Genomic DNA, 17919 nt, shown 5'->3' with positions numbered 1-17919 from the left:
TCTCCTCTTCCTTCAACACAGCTCCACCCCCTTGCAGAAAAAGGCCATGCCCTTTTTTATATATCTGATCCATTTCGGGAGATTACAATATATAGGTTTACAGCCTACAAATATTGCCCATATGTCGTTTTGTTGAATAGAGTATGTTCACCATAAGTCTACAAATAAACAATGATGTGCTCTATTACATTATTATTTGTTTATATGGCATCCTTTTGTGCTGTATGATTACTTGTAAAACAGTGATTTGCAAAGCTGATCTGGTTTATCTACAGCAGAGGCTCAATGACATACTCGACCTTCACAAGCATTTTGTATTAATTAGTAGCAGCAGCTCCAGCCCAGTGATTGTGACCTGAGAGGCAGGCCATATCCTTCTGATTTCTCACTGCCTGTGGAAGGCTTTCTGCAGAATTTCAATGCAGCTATTCCAGGAATGTGCTGCAGTTTCACATACCCCCAGGTCACAGATTTCTTTTCTCTTTTTTTTTGTTCTAAACATTTCCTCCCAGTAAATATAACCCTTGGCTAACTGATACTTCTAGATATAACCACATTGTTGTCAAAAATGTAAATATGTTTTGGCATTTTACTGAAATGAATAAGAAATTACACTTCATCCATGGCTTCAGTACTCCCATCATTGTGTACAGTGGTTACCTACTATTAGCCTAAACATGGTGGGAAACGCACAGCCCTGGCAGGTGATGTCAAAATCTACTCATTCTTGTTGTGTGGGAAATAGCTGCCACTTTAATACATTCCAGCCTGAATGGGAATCTAGGCAGTGTTACAAGGATATTTACGGTATATGGAGAATAGAATTTTTCTACCATTTATTCCAATTACTCGTGAAAACTTGCTGTCTGCTTCTCATTAAATCAAATTCCAAGATTTTTTAATTAAGTGCTGGCTGCTGTTCCTACACACAAAAATAACATAAATAGCAGTTTAGTCTAAAAACAACTCAAAATGAGACATTTCTGTGGGTCGGTCCGCCCTGTTCTGTGGACTGCCAGGTTTGGGCGCTGGAGACGTCAGGGAAGTTTGGGGGCTGTCATTGGCACCCATGTCAATTAGCAGCTCAAAAAGGACATTTAGACGTTTGGTTAGGTATGGGGGGGGGGGGGGGGGGTTGGTTAGGCATCAGTGGGGGTTTGGTTAGGGTTAGGCATCAATAGAGGGAGGGCTCATGTGAGCATAGGGTTAGGAGTAGTGTCAAATATCACTAGATTGTTTGCAGGGATTTGGTTAGCTTTATGGAGTGGTTGGGGGGGCAGTTAGGGTTAGGGGTCGGTGAAGAGAGGGCTCATATGGGAATAAGGTTAGGTTCAGCGATAGTACCGGTAATTTACTATAGGAATTACTGCAGCACAATAGTAGAATATTGGTAATTTTACCAATATTCTACTGGAGGCCATCTCTGACACCCAAAGTATGTGGCACCCATTTTACATGTATGCATTCTGTCCTCCACTTCACTTCTAAACACTGTATTGGCTTAGCAACCTAATTGCTATTAGAATTTGCCTTCTTTATGCCTATGCAGAAGATCCTTGATGCTAAGTAAGTTGCAAGTAAAACCTAAGTAGCCCAGACTTTAATCACTTCCTGAGCCACTGACTGTCTGTGCTACAGGCTGCAATCTTCTCAGAGAGATTCAGTCTATACCTTCCCACTTGGCAGTCTCAAACAGTGATGATGATGCAGTCCAAACATCATCATCTACGTCCACAGAGCTTAAAATTACTCCGCTCATTCTGTTGCTCCTCTTGTTTCAAATACTAAGCTACTAGATGAGGTTTTTAGAGAAGCGGTTTATGGGAATCATTTTATAAAAACATGGCCAAGAACACACAAAATGGATCCACTCCTGTGCATAGAAGGCTCTTTAAAAGGTGCCCACATGCAGCACTTCGATTCTTACTACTACTGTAGATTCTTAAATCTCAGTGACGCCTTCCCTTTCATATTTAATGGGTGTGTGTCCCCCTGTGTTGATGTATGTAGCTGACAGAGAACAAGCAGCATAGCTGCAGTTCTCAGTTGTTTAAAGGGTTACTCCACTTTGGTACAGGAACCTATATATAATATATGCGATCACCATATAAGTAATTGAGTAACTGTATGCCATCAAATATTGTCTTACAACTTCAGTATGTTTTTACAACTTTTTTTTTCCGGTGGTGGTGGGGGGAAGGGAGGGGAAGAGGGGCGGTTAGGATCTCGGCATGGCAATGGTGTGCTGCATGATGTAAAATATATCCAGAATTTTCATGTCTCTGTTTTTCTTATTGGTTCATAAGTGTCATGGAACTCACTGGCAGGATGGGGGACCATGGATGTCACCAACCCTCTTGCCTCAAGCATGAGCGAGCCGTAAGTCCAAAGCCTCGTACACATGTATGTATGAGGACTGTCACCTGCAGGGATCGCAACTTGATCTCTTGTACAACAATTTGAGGCTGAGTGCTGTAGAGACATGTTGCGTTTTGTTGCAGTGGAGAGGGGTGTAGGGACAGCAATGTGCATATGAAGGCGCATCACAGAATCAAAGGAGTACTCAGATAAGAAGATCCTGCAGGCCGGATCTCTCACTAATTAATCAAGGTCACCATACATACCATAGATTCTCACCTTGTCCAAGAACCATGTGGTGTGTGTATGAAGCTTAAGGTCCAAAACCCCACCTCCACCACTGAATCTCACAAGAGAAGATGGACATTGGAATACAGTAACCCAGGTTGCATAATTTTAACAAACTAGGACTGGGGATTGCTGCTCTCTCTTCCATGCGCCCAAATGAATATGCAGCAGAGCACATATACGGTACATACTCCAGCACCGGGTCCTCTCCTCTTCCCTGCAGCTGGTCAGTGTGGTCCGTTGGCTCCTGATGCATGTCACGTGACAATAGGAGCCTACAGTGGGGTGCATCTGCAAGCTTACCAGCTGGGGTGATGATGATAAAAGGATCCGGGGCTTGAGTAAGTATACATGTTCTGCTGCAGCCGCCTTGCTATTCATCTGGGGAGAATAAGGAAGTGAGAGAAAGGTGGTGTCACGCACCTGGGAAGCGTGAATACTCTCTGTGGCCGGAAAGGGCACAGCCCTGGAGACCGGATGGGTGCACCCCGAAGGCGACTGCAGAGTGGAACTCAATAATCCGATGCGAGATTCAGGTACAATAGACAGTAGATGTAGTCAGGGCAGGATTTCCGCACAGGCCACCTAGGCCGGTTCCTAGGGCGGAAAGCAGCCGACAGGAGAGCTGGGGCGGCTGTCGCACACTGTACACAAGTCAGCAGATCAGCTGTCCCCTGTCTCTGCTATGAACAGCACGGAGGAAAGCGCCCCTCCCCTCCTTTCCTCTCCACTCTGACACTGAGGGAGGAGGGGCTGAGCAGAGAAGCCAAGCCGCGAGATTCAGTTTCAGGAAGAAGACGGGCGGCTACTCAGCACAGCAAAGGTATCTGTACATGGTGGCAGCGCTAGCTGTGAGAGGGAAGGGAGGGAGTCGAAGTGTCTGCAGGACATTAGATTAGAATCACGATGTGCCTGCCTGATCCTGGGGAATGAGTGACCAGCTGGGATCCCTCTCTCTCCCCCCTCCCTCCCTCTTCCCGGGAGCCTGTGACTTCCGAAGCTACTAAAACAGGGCTGCCTGGTGGTCCCCTCTGTCATGTAGCCTGGCTTTATCTCTTCTCTCCATGCCACCCTGTCATTCCTTTTATCATTTTCATCAGGTAAAATTGTTTCCCTTCTCCTCCCCCCACAGTCATTTGTTTTTGCATTCCCTAGCACAGCTATTCACACTTGCTCCTTTTTTTATTGCACTTTTAGTCTTCTGAGATCACTGGTTCACCCTATTTTTTAAAGGATATTGGAGGTTGATTCATGACATGTTAGTGCGCTAAGCCACATGGGTTAAATCGGTGAGCGCACGCTATCAGCGTAGCGAGCGCTCTTGGCTAAGCGTGCTTCTTTGAAGTACAGTGCGATGGTGTGTAGCACGACCGTCATACTTTACTAACGCAGCTGCTGTTACATTTAATGTAGCAGCGGCCGCACTAGTAAAGTATGACGGTGGTGCTACAAACCATCGCACTGTACTTCAAAGAAGCACGCTTAGCCAAGAGCGCTCGCTACGCTGATAGCGTGCGCTCACCGGTTTAACCCATGCGGCTTAGTGCACTAACGTCATGAATCAACCTAATTAGATCTATGTTTGAGCACCAGCACTTTCTCCCTGCAGCTACGTTACATGGTTAACAGCACTTTTGAAAGTTGACTACAAATGTATTACACTTGTTTTTATCTAATTGAACCTGCCTGATTAGTTTGTACCGCTCTTAGTACTTATGGGTCGTTGTTAAGGTGCGTACACACCTGCGACTGATGTCACTTGTCCGGGATAAAGACCCAATCCCCTTGGGTGACAATGCTGGACTGTACAGATCTGTCTCAGCTGTGTGAGGCCCAGTGCACACCAAAACCGCTAGTAGATTGTCAAAACGCTAGCGGTTTTGGGTGCACACCGAGCGGATTTTGTATGTGATCCGCCGGCCGCATCCGCATCAGCATCTGCGTGGCTAATGTATCTCTATGGGCTGGTGCACACCGGCGATTTGAGGTTTTAAGCAAACCGCAAGCGTGCAGCAGGAGGCACGTTTGCGGCTTGCTAAAAACCTCAAACCGCCGGTGTGCACGAGCCCATAGAGATACATTAGCCATGCGAATTTTCAAGCGGATGCGGCCGGCGGATCCACCCAGTGTGCACTGGGCCTAACTGACAAGGCATTCTGTTGTTATGCTGGGAGGGAGAGGGACGTCACGCTGCAGGTGGGGAAGTGGCATACATATAATCCTACCATAGTCGTAGTCTAATGTCCTACATTATTATTATTATTATTATTATTATGTATTTATATAGCACTGGTATCTTCTGCAGCACTTTACAGAGTACATAGTCATGTCACTGACTGTCCTCAGAGGAGCTCACACTCTAATCCTAACATAGTCATAGACTAATGTCCTACCATATTATTATTATGTATTTATATAGCACTGGTATCTTCTGCAGCACTGTACAGAGTACATAGTCATGTCACTGACTGTCCTCAGAGGAGCTCACAGTCTAATCCTACCATAGCCATAGCCTAATGTCCTACCATATTATTATTATTATGTATTTATATAGCACTGACATCTTCTGCAGCATGTTACAGAGTACATAGTCATGCCACTGACTGTCCCCAGAGGAGCTCACACTCTAATCCTACCATAGTCATAGTCTAATGACCTACATTATTATTATTATTATGTATTTATATAGTGCTAACATCTTCTGCAGCACTTTAAAGGACTGCTATCGTGAAAAAAGTAGGCAGTTAATATCTGACTGAACAACAGGTTTTGGGCCAGTCCATCTCCTCGTGGGGGATTCTCAGCGTTTTCTATGTTTTCAACAGCATTTCCTGAACAGCAGTTGCAAAGTGTAACTGACAAAATAGGGTGCAAGTGAGTAGGGAGGCTGGCTGGTAGATTACTATTTTGGCAGTTAAACTGCTGTTCAGGAAATACTGTTGAAAACAAAGAAAACCCTGAGAATACTCCATGTGGAGATGGACTGGCCCAAAACCTGTCAGATTGTAACTGCCTACTTTTTTCGCGATAGTGGTCCTTTAATCACCTTAGTATTGTGATCAGCAAAGGTCCCCATACACACACATTACATTTCTAATTTTATTCCCTGCAGATTCGTTCACTCTGATCAAATCAAATGGAAATCAATTCCTTTATATTTCATTGATTTTGACCAAAAATGTATCTAAAGTATCGATCAAACAAGACGTCTTGGTCAATTGGGGGTGGAGCAGGAGTGGTAGATGATTGATAGGCCATAGCGTTGCATTATATCAAACAGTGCAACGTTGGGGTTCGATCAGTTTTCAATAGACTCCCTGCTGGAATCTATTAAAAATGAATGTGCTGTGTGTGGTAGGAATCAATTCCTTCTGAACAGATTCCTTTCAGAAAGGGGCCGATCGCTTTGGAAAATTGGGTAGAAATCTATAATTGTATGGCCAGCTGCATTTTAACCTGATACTCAATTTTAATCCTTTTCCCATAATGCTATTCTCAAATTCCTAGCCTCAACCTAAATTGCCAAAAGCCCTATTTTTTAATCTTTCCTAAGCCCTTTTTTTTTTTTTTTTTTTTTTGTAAGTACTTAAACCTAATAACCTGATCTATTAGTATTTCTAACCTCCCCCCCCTTTTCTATGACCGATAACCCTATCCTAACCACGTTGTTGTCATGGGGTGGCTGGAGGTAATGGGCCTAGGGCGGTAAAAAGTACAAATCCGGCCCTGGATGTAGTCAGTGATAAGTCAGAAGTTTGTTAACAGGAAATCAGTCTGAAACAGGAGAGGTACAGGAACCTAGGACAAACGGGCAGTCAAGGTATTGCGAAGGATCAAAGCCAGGATATCAGTTCATAAGGGAAAGTCTTTCAGGACACAGGAACACAAGGAACACACGGAAGCTGATGTGATGCTCAGGCAGCAACCATCAAACAAACAAGTCCTTATAAAACTTAAAGGAACTCTATCAAACCATGTATTCGAAAAATGACAATGCACAAATAATGTCTAAGTAGCTGTGTGATATTTAACATGAAGTGTGAAAAGGTTTGCAGAGGTATGAATCTGTAAGAATCTCTGCAACCTGACATGCTAAGAACAGTGTACTATTGAAGCAGATTACCTGACAGGCTTTTGTCTTCATATATCAGGTTTCACACACACAATTACAAATGTTTATGTTGCACATAAAATACATTTCCTCTGCTCTCTGTGAGAAAGCTCTGCCTGTCTCTGACGGAGCTCTCTGCACACATAGAGTTAATGATGCACTGTGAAGGGAATCCCCCCCCCCCCTCCCCTCATGGCTGAATCTGCCATCAGAATTTCAGCAGACTGCCGTCAGAAAAGTGTGAAAGGGATTAGATAACAGCAAAAAGAGAGATAAGGATTCAGATGTATACACCAATACTTAGTAGCACTTCCCAAACATTTCCTATCAATTAAAAAAAAAAAAAAAAACCATGTCAATTGATAGTGTCCCTTTAATGCAGGAAGTGAGCTGACATGCAAACAGGTATGCATAGGAGATTCCAGCCACTAGATGGCGTGGGAACGTCTAAAGGTCCTAGAAGGGAAAACAGTTCTGCAGTCAGAGTCCTGAGCTGGTGGGTTGCCATGGGCAACTACTTGCTAAGGCATGACAGGTGGGCCCCGTAGCCCCATGCCTCCTTCCCCATGAGATTGCGAGGGCTGCAGGAGCTATAGTTACACTCTTATTCTAGATGTCTACAGCCTTCCATATATATCCATCATCTCTGATAATATGAAATGACAGCTGCATACCTCTGTAATGTCCCAAGATTGTCACGAAAGTCCCCGATTCTGGACACTAGCCAGCTATAATGATCTCAGCAGCTCAACTGCATCTGGGATCAACTGATTTATTCATGAGTTATGAATCACAGCTTCATGTCAAGCAGATTTCAGTACAATTTGGCCTCTAGTGATAGCAGACTTTCAAAGTTCATTATTATTTATAGGCAACATTTTACATAGTAAAAAAAAAAAAACACCTCACTTTTCAACAGCACAACCACCTCTCAGTAATGAAACATTTTTTCACTTTTAGTGGTGTGATATTTACTCGGAACATATCGCACCTGACATACCAAGTCTCAGTAGTATTTTTTTTAAAGGACAGACAGGGCTTTCTATAAAGACCAAATATTTAAACTACATATTAATAAATACAAAAATTGGGCAAAGGGCATTTCTTTCTTACTTTGACCAGACAAACAATATAAAAGGAGTTAGCTTGTATTATTGTTATTATGACTATTATTGACATTCTTACAGTTGTATCCACATAAATTTATAATTATGTTAATTATGTATTTTACAATTTTTTTTTTCATTTTTTTTTCATTAGATTTATATTTATTGATATATTTTAACACAAATTATTATTTCTTTAATTTTTTTTGTTTAACAAAGAGATATAGACCGTGTTGCTAGGAGCCTGTTCTCTCCTCCCACTACAAGGGACTGATGAGAAAACAGATTTGGAACAGGGTTTGGGTCTCACCAGGTCATGTGACCAGTGCAATCACACAAGGAATGCCGATTTACTGTAGTACTATTGCTGTTTAGATAGCAGAATGGCTGAGAGCTGGCATGGCAATGGAGTCGGTTAAATAGTAGAATATCAGTAAATTTTACCAATATCTTACTATCGCTAAACCTATCCCTATCCTTATACAGAGCCTTTCCTCTACTAATGCCTAACCCTAACTAACCCCTCCGCTCATGACTAACCCTAACCTACCCCTTCCGATGCCTAACCTTAACCTACTGATGCTTAATGACCCTCCTTCCCAATAGGTAACCCTAACCAGCCCCCCTGCCAATGCCTAAACCTAACCACTGATGCCTAACCCTAACCTATCGCCCCACTCCTCTGATGCCTAACCCTAACCACTGACACTGCTGATGCTTAACCCTAATCTACTGCCCCACTCCTCTGATGCCTAACACTTACTGACCCCCTCCCCAGTGATGGCTAACCTTAACCACTCCCCCCCCCCCCCCCCATATATATACGTCACATTTGGCACATTGCCACACAAAAAAAATATCAGGCTCCCGGAGAAGTATGGGCAACGATACAAATTGTGGCTTTACAGGGAAAAAATAGGCGGCCATGGAATCATCCACTTTTTTATCGGGCATCTCTAGCAGCCAAATTTACCATTATAGCCGCAATTAGTATGGGTGCCTATGGGTCCCCCCAAATTTCTCAGTTCCGGAAACAGGGACTCTTCCATAAGGAGTAGGAAATGTTTACGGGAATTTTCAGAGGACAAATTGTTAGAACAGAAAATAAGGAGGTAAATTATCTGTGAGTGCCTGCATAACAAAAGGTTAATGTGTTTGTGGGCACGTAGTTAAAAAGGGGGCACAGTATTTTGAGTGCATGTGAAATGGCAGAATGGCTGGGAATGTATAAGGCCTCTTGCACACTGCAAGTGATTCTGATTCAGATTCCGCTTTTTAATCAGTTTTTACATCCGATTCAGATTCCGATTTGCAGTTTGCTCCCTGCACACTGCAAATCGGAATCTGAATTGGATGTAAAAACTGATTAAAAAGCGGAATCTGAATCGGAATCACTTGCAGTGTGCAAGAGCCCTAAAGAAGGGAGTGATGGATCTGGAGGTAGAAGTGTAATGAAAGTTTTTAATTTGACACTTATGATTTAACAACATCTAACTGCTTGTGTATTAGCATCACTGTACAAAAGCTGTAGTCCAGGCACTATCCAGATCGGTGTCTATTTTATCATTCCATGCGTTCACACATGCTCGGGTTACATATTATACAGGTGAAAGATGTGGTTTGCAGGGAAAAAGAACTGACTTTTTCCCCTTTGCACCCCACCTTCTTTCACCTGTCTATATGTAACACAAGCATGTTGTGTGAACGCATGGAATGAGGAAATACAGACAACAATCTGGACACTGCCTGGGCTACAGCTTTTGTACTGTGTTCTTTGGACTGCCATGAGCAAATCCACCAGGGTCTGTGATTCCATGTGAAGACAGGTGAGATCCCAATTTTGTTCATTGTGGCTTGTTGGTACATTGCCCCTCACCCCACATCTGCTGTGTGTTGAGCTATTTGTGTCTATTTGCATTAATTGTTTATCAGTAAGGGCACCTCCCTTGATGTAGGAGACCACCAGGATTCCATTCCTGACTGGAGACAGTTTTTAACTAGTAAGGAGTCCTTAAACAAGACTCTGTAATGTTCCTCCAGGGTGGCCAACTGTGTGGCTGCAGTTCTCAAGCACATTAAGTGTGACAGAAACGTACTACACAACTGCATTTCATTTTTAGTTACAGTAGTTTTCAGCGATATACTGCTTCATAATGCTTAATAATTTTGTAAGGTGTGCCTTCTTCATAGCTGACTGTCCACTGGGTGGTGCTGCTTGCAACTTCTAAGAGCATTTATTCCTAAACCCAGGGTGTTGGTTAGTTCTTCATCGCTTTTTGCTTCATGATAGTTTTATTTACTTATTTTACACATTTGTATGCCACTAACATTATTCCACAGCATGGTAAAGAAATGTTGGTGCTAAAACCCAGGGCATAGTAAAGTCCCTCTTTAAGCCTTCAGCAAGCAATGAACTACTCAAAATAAATGTAATATATTTTTTACCAACTTTTTAGTACTTTCTCAATTCTTAGGTGAACACTCAGGATGACATCAGTGCGACCATGAGCAGCTCTTGCGCAGGCGCAGTAGATGCCGTCCTGGTGAGGGACCCCAGGCCACCGTCTGCATGCGGTGCTGCAGCGAGGGCACAGGACAGCTGCCAGGGGCTGGAGGAAGCCCCGGGTAAGTAGTTTTTTTTTTTTAATTAGCTCAGACCTTCTCTTAAACTACAGTAATTGAAAGTACATTAACCTTGGGGGAGCCTTGAAACACAAACACTAATGACTAGATAAGGGTATAATAAGACAAGAAAACACAGAATTGAAAATCAATCCCTAATTGTCTCCATTAACCGGGACTATAGTACCTAAAACGTAACTTATTAATTCATAGGAGTGAATGAGGTACTATAGTATCAATGTGTGTGTTTTCGGGAGCCTAGCGCTATCTACATGCTTCCCCCCTCCCTGCGGCGTCCCCCCGTACTGACCGATCGCCGCCGGCGCCGCTTGCCCATAAGGAAATCCCGTTCTGAATGGGATTTCCTTGAGGGCTTCCCCCGTCGCCATGGCGATGAACGGAGTGACGTCATCGACGTCGTGACGTCACAGGGAATCCCGATCCACACCATAGCGCAGCCTGGCGGCGATTGGCCAGGCTGGGCAAGGGGTATGCGGGGGGGGGGGGGGGGGGCTGTATCGCGATGGGTAGCGGCGCGTCGGCGATCGCAACAAACACGCAGCTAGCAGAGTGCTAGCTGCGTGTTTGAAAAAAAATTATACAAATCGGCCCAGCAGGGCCTGAGGAATCCTCCGCGGCGGTTTACCCCGTGTCCAGCACGGGGTTACCGCTAAGGAGGTTAAAGGCTCACACACACAGGGCACAACTGTCGCCACAAACACGTGGCACGCGCATGTCTGGGCAACAGTTGCCCCGTGTGTATGAGGCGCGCACCCCGAACTGTCGCCGGGGACAGTAGTTGCCGTGCGATTGAAAAGTTCAATCGCCGGCAACTTCTGTCTCCGCAACTGTCGCTAGTCCACCACGCGTACTGTGTGTGTATGTGCGGACTAGCGACAGCTACCCACAGCCAGAAGGTAGCTTCCGGCGGGGGGGGGACAAAACTTTCGGCGACAGCTTCCGCCGCATCTCTGCCTGTTGGGCAGAGACGTGTAGACAGCTGTCTCTCAGGAGAAGCTGTCGCCGAGCTGTTGCGCACACGTCTCCTGTGTGCTAGCAACAGCAACAACGGTGCCCCGTATTTATGAGGCTTAAGGGAACCTTAACAGATGATTAAATTAAAAAAAGAGTTAAACTTATCTGGGGCTTCTACCGCCCCCCCTGCAGACCTGTGCCTGCACCAGGGCAAAACAATCCTCCGGTCTCCGCAGCTAGCTAGTTTAGCTTCTGGCCAGTCGGAAGCCTCTGCACCTGTGTGACCCTGGCCCCATGCATCCTCGATCATGCTCCTGTTACCAGGAGCATCCTGTGCATGTGCAGTACAATATTTTCTCGCACTGCGCATGCGCACGACGGTGACAGGAGCATGAACAAGGCAAGTCGCCAGAGAAAAACTAGCTCTCTGCGGGGGACCGGAGGATCACTTTGTCCTGGTGTAGGCACAGGACGTCTCCAGGGGCCGGTACAAGCCCCAGGTAAGTTAAACTTTTTTTTATTATCAGTTAAGGTTCCCTTTAAGCACAGCCGAGCCCACAAACAGCCTAAGAAGTTAGTGGCCTTCACCACTGTGAGCACTGCAGTGTTTCATGCTGGTTGGTTGAGACTGCTGGTTAGTCGAGTTCCAGACAACAGAGATTCTACAGAATAAGCTTTCTCTTCTCAGAAGAGAATCAGCAGAAGTAATTGTTGCTGAAAATCAAAGAATATGAGAATGGCGTCCTGAATTGAGATGGAATGTATATGAAAATGCCATTTCCAGATAATTTGTCATCCTTAAAAGACAGCTTGTCACGCATCATTAAAATGAGACGTGTTTCTTATGCAGAGCATGAGGTGTACATCCCTGCAATCACTACAATTATGGAGATGAGATATCTCTATATCAAATGCGTTTGAAATGTGAGGCTTCTGCGTGCATCACGCTGTTCAACTAATGTATGGAAAAAACATGTCTGAAAAATTAAATCTCAAATCTGTAGCTGAAGACGTTCCTGAGAAATAAACATCAGTATTGTGAATCCTAATCCTGCAAACAATAAATCATAACACAACACTTTAAATGAGCACCCTCTGCATTCACAAAAATCAGAACAATCTTGCTTTACTTCCTAATCAACGGCTAACACCGGATACAGCGACGCCAATCAGGCAATAACAAAATGACAGGAGCTTGTCAGTCTGCTGAGATGTTTGCAGTGACTGCTGTGAGCAGAAGAGGAACTAAACAAGGATAGATTGGCTGTATTCCTCTAGGAAGGTTTGCAGTGAGTTTTTAATAAGGACAGAAGCGTAGCACAGATAGACTGTCAGAAGCAAAATAGGAAGACGTTCCCGAATAAGGTAATTTAGGTGTCAGTGGTGCCATTGTAAAATAAGCTTCGCATAGACTGCAGTGTCAATAGAGGCTATAGCAGCACCCTGTAGGTAATTTGGGCCTGCGTCTGATGCCTGATAGAGTGGCTTGCAAAAGTATTCGGCCCCCTTGAAGTTTTCCACATTTTGTCACATTACTGCCACAAACATGAATCATTTTTTTGGGAATTCCACGTGAAAGACCAATACTAAGTGGTGTACACTTGAGAAATGGAACGGAGATCATACATGATTCCAAACATTTTTTTTTTTTTTTGTCACAATCGTTTTATTGTTTTCAAAATTAAAGTAAACAACTCCATACAAAACATATATGATACATGTAACTACGATAAATGTGCAAAACATAAGGTACATCAAAGTTTGCAACAGCAGAGATTTAACATAAAATTAACATGGGTGTCAGTGGCACAAGGCATCATTCACCGACACCTTCGACGAGTCGACAAATAGCAAAAAGTATAACAATATAATGGTAGCCACCACACAGTTTTGGTGGCCCAATAGCTCTCGACTGAAAGTACCCTATTTCTAGTTGGACAGTCTGGGAATAGCTAGATTGTTAGCATATTCCGGGGATAGGTGTTCCCAGATCGATATAGTCTCTTAGCTAGTAGCTACAGGATTAGCTAGGTAAATGGGACAGGACCATTTAAGGAAGGAAGAAGTAGAAAGAAAGAGAGATAGAATAGAAAGGAATTAAAGAAAGAAGAATCATTTGCTACTCCGCTGCTCCCCCCCCCCCCCCCCTGTTCCACAGGTAAAGGGAGGGGGGACACCAAGAGCCCAATAGTGTGATATTGTATAGATGATAATTAATAATGAGTAATATAACAATTTAATACTCACAAACCACAAACCAGGGTTACCATTAGGCAACCACTGTGAAGGCAGGTGGGAAGATTAACCTGACCCCACTCAGGATTAAAAGTCGCTCTCTGTAGATGGGAAGAAGATGGGTACAACCCTCCACCAAGGGTGGACTTAGCAATATGTAGAAGCTTTCCAGAGGCGCCAATAGAATAAAAGTCACTTAAACAAGCTTAGAACCGATGGGGCAGTGGTGGGCCTATCCCATCCATGCAGACAAAGCAAACAAAGGAAGGACTGTGGCATCAACAGTCAAACAACAATTTATTTATACTCCACAGTAAAAATAGGCAACGTGTTTCACGGGCTCAATCCCGCTTCATCAGGCCAATCAAAAAGAGCATACAGCTGAAAACAAAGTGTCAGAGGACATAGTGTAAGGCAGGTTTTGTGAGTATCACTCATGTTCACAAACAATTCAATGTCAAAACATAACTATATGAACATCAAAACATATTCCGAGGTTCTTATTATGCAACACTCTTAAATCATGCAATTCTATGCAAAGTGATTTTATGCAGAACATTTTAATGTAGAAAATTTCGGATTTAGCCTATTAGCTCTACTGGCCACTGTATTCCTTTTGCTTTTCATGCAACAGTTATAAATAGAGCTACATTTGATCAGGTGAAAAAATGCATGTAAATTAATATGTTCCTTAATGGGATCAAGTGGTATATAATAATAAATGGGAGCTACCTGTTGATTCAGTATTGGGTCTAAATTTAAAGAAAGACGTGGGAGGGCAAACGTGTCACCAAGAGAGGTATAAACGTATTTGCAGCTAACAGGACAAAGAGTAAAAATATATAGAGTAAAAATATGGAGTAAAAATACAGAACAAAAATATAAAGTAAAAAAAATATATATACATATTATTATCTATAGAATATAGGGCAAACATATGTATTATTACCAGGGTGAGGACGAGGTCAATCAAAGTATAATAGTACTAGAAATGGTAGGGATAATGATCTCTGTTAAACAATAAAACAAAACAATAGAACAATAAGACAATCAAACAACAGACCAGCGTTGCCTGAACACTGGCTTACCTTAACAGCATCAAAACCACACCGAGCGCCTCTGTAATCACATAGAATGCTCCAGTGTCTTAAGAAGGGGGAGTGTAAGCTTTACCACCAATCAGCAACTGCCATGTGGAATGTATGATGTCATTGCTGTGGGGCAGAGTAGAGATGGAAAAGTACCAAGTGTGAAAACTTACACACTGGCGTGATGGCTGCTGCCTATAGCGGCTAGATAGTGTAATGGTCAAGGGCTCTGCCTCCGACACAGGCAGCCCGGGTTCAAATCCCGGCACAGCAAGCCAGCACCTAATTTAGTTTTTGGACATCAGTAATAATGAGGTAAACAAACATTTTGCAGAGTGAGGGAGATAACGTGGTAATAAAAAGTTTATAAAAAGTTTATATAAAAATGTGTAAATAATATATATATATATATATATATATATATATATAATAAATTAATTAAAAAATTAAAAATTAATAATAGTAATAATACTAATAATAATAATAATAATAATAATAAAAAGAGAGCGACATTTAAAAACTATAGCGGCTATATGTGGATCCAACATTCAGTAAACCTTTTCCAGTACTTCATTCAGTCCTTCTGGAATAAGGGTTCTGAGTACTTGGATCCAATACATTTCTCTTTTTTTGAGATTTTCATGGGCGTTGGGTGAAGTCTCACCAATAGAGTCAATCAAGGTTATGGAGAAGGAGTCTGGGTTACTGTGGTGGTGTGAATGAAAATGCCTGGAGACACTGTGGAAGGGAAATTTATTTAAGATGTTTCTCTTGTGCTGTCCTATCCTGTTACGTGCAATTTGTGTTGTCCTGCTCACATACTGGAGACAACAGGCACAGGTTATGACGTAAATGATATATTTTGATAGGCAAGTGTTGTTCTGTTTGATGGAATATTGAATACCTGTGGCTGTGGAATGAAACACTGGGGTATTGGTAACAAACTGGCAGGCAGAACATCTGGGGCTTCTACAAGGGTGAGAGCCTGGTTCGATTGGGGACATGGTAAGAGTGGGAGCTGGAGGTGGCATATGGAGACGACTGGGGGCTAGGGGATTCCGGAGATTGGGAGCTCTCCTATAAGTGATTGCTGGTTTGGATGGTAAAATTGTTTTAAGATAGGGGTCTTGTAGAAGGATTTCCCATCTATTATGAAGAATCTTTTTAATGTTTTGATGTTCTTTGTTGTATCTTGTGATAAACCGTGGTGGTGGGTCTGATGTGGTCGGAGAGGACGACGGTGGAGCTAGGTTCATAGATTTTGCTCTCCGACTGGCGTCTCTAATCAGTTTTCTAGGATATTTACGAGCTGTGAATTTTTTGGTCAGTAATAGATTGTTCCTCATAGTCAATATTTTCAGTACAGTTGCGGTAAATACGTTTAAACTGACAATATGGGCTATTGAGTGTCCACGGCCGGCGATGATAACTGTTAAAGTGGATGTAGTTATTGGAATCGACTGTTTTAAAAAAGGTTTTGGTTTTAATGGTATTAGACTCGAAGATGGTCAAGTCTAGAAAGTCAATGGTTGTGGAGTGATGATGTGACGTAAATTCTAGTCCGGCTGAGTTACTGTTGAGAAGTTGAATGAAAATAGGGATAAGGGATGTGTCGCCTTTCCAAATGAAGATTAAATCATCTATGTAGCGCTTGTAAAATACAATATTATTGATGAATAATTGATTGTGTTGTAGAAGTTGATTTTCCAATAGGCCCATTGTAAGGTTAGCATAAGATGGTGCAAATGAACTGCCCATTGCAGTACCACTAATCTGATGATAGAATTGGTTATGGAAAGAAAAAACGTTATTTTCCAGAATGAATTCAGTGCAATGCAATAAGAATTGTTGTTGAATAACGGGCATGGATGGAATCGTGGAAAGGAAGTATTGAATAGCTGAAAGTCCAAATTGGTGTGGGATGTTGGTATAGAGAGAGGATATGTCACAGGTGAGCCAGTGAAGATCAGGGGACCAATTTATGTCGGACAGGAGCTGTATGAGATGTTGAGAATCTCTAAGATAGGAGGGTAGATTTCGGACCAGGGGCTGTAGGTGTTGGTCTAGAAAACGTGATAAATTGCTGCTCATGGAATCTATCCCTGCTATTATCGGCCTACCAGGTGGTTTTTGGAGATTATTATGTATCTTGGGTAAGTAATAAAAAAATGGAGTTTTAGGCTGTAAATTTATAATAAAGTTTCTTTCATTTTTAGTGATGATGTTATGGAGGAAAGCCTGGTTTATGAATTCTTTAAGGGTGTTGTTCAATGTGGGGGTAGGGTCTAGAGTAAGTTTAGCATAATGTCTTGTGTCATTCAGAAGTCTGTAAGCTTCTTTAATGTAATCGGTTCTGTTTAGGATCACAATGCCCCCGCCTTTGTCAGCTGGTTTGATTATAAGTTCTGTGTTGTTTTGGAGGGTTTTAAGTGCAAATTTTTCTCTATGGGTAAGGTTACTATTAAGAATGAGGTTGGAGGACTGAGTTTTGGAGGTCACTGAGTACCATGGTATAGAATGTCTCAATAAAGTTGCCTTTAGAGGCTGTGGGGTAGAAACGAGATCTCCCCTTCAAGTTAGTGGTGATACATTTTTCCAGTTCTAATTCAAGGGGGTTTATGGATACAGTCGGTAAAGTGTCATTATTGGTAATGATCATAGCTGTCGATTCAGGGAGTTTCTGGTGTTTTTTTATTTCGAAATGTCTTTTTAAGGTGAGCTTGCATATAAACGCGTTGAGATCGGTAAAAACTTCAAACATGTTTGGAGCATTGATTGGACAGAAGGAGAGTCCTTTCTCCAGTAGTGTGGTCTCATGTTTAGTGAGGATGTGGTCTGACAAATTGAAGATGCATTTGATATTTTCGGTGTTGGGTGTATTTGGGATAGGTATTGGGACAGTGTTTGTGTCTCCATTTTTCTTTTTACTCTTTCCTTTACCTCTACTGCCTCGTTTTCTCAATCGTGCTGGGTTGTGGTCATTAACGGATAGGGGAGGGAGAGAGTTTAGGTCGTGGGCGGATTGGGTAGTTGGCTGGTTAACAGATTCTGAGATAAGGAGGTGGAAAGTTCTAAAAAAGAGGTGGTGGGAGTTGGGTTTGTTGTGGCTTCCAAACTTGGGGCTCTGTTGGACTGG

At 42.8% G+C, this 17919-nt stretch overlaps 1 protein-coding gene across 1 annotated transcript in view; it reads right to left on the bottom strand.

The window, feature by feature from the left end:
* Window positions 1-7452, bottom strand: part of BCAR1 (BCAR1 scaffold protein, Cas family member) — a 240226-nt gene extending 232774 nt beyond the window's left edge. Inside the window, exon 1 of the mRNA XM_068260774.1 lies at window positions 7432-7452. The gene's annotated coding sequence lies outside the window, so the exon portion shown is untranslated. The remainder of the gene's footprint in view (window positions 1-7431) is intronic.
* Window positions 7453-17919: the final 10467 nt, after the last annotated feature.

This window comes from Hyperolius riggenbachi, chromosome 11, assembly GCF_040937935.1.
Source record: "Hyperolius riggenbachi isolate aHypRig1 chromosome 11, aHypRig1.pri, whole genome shotgun sequence".
NCBI classification, from domain to species: domain Eukaryota; kingdom Metazoa; phylum Chordata; class Amphibia; order Anura; family Hyperoliidae; genus Hyperolius; species Hyperolius riggenbachi.
This window is presented reverse-complemented; position numbering and strand designations above follow the sequence as displayed.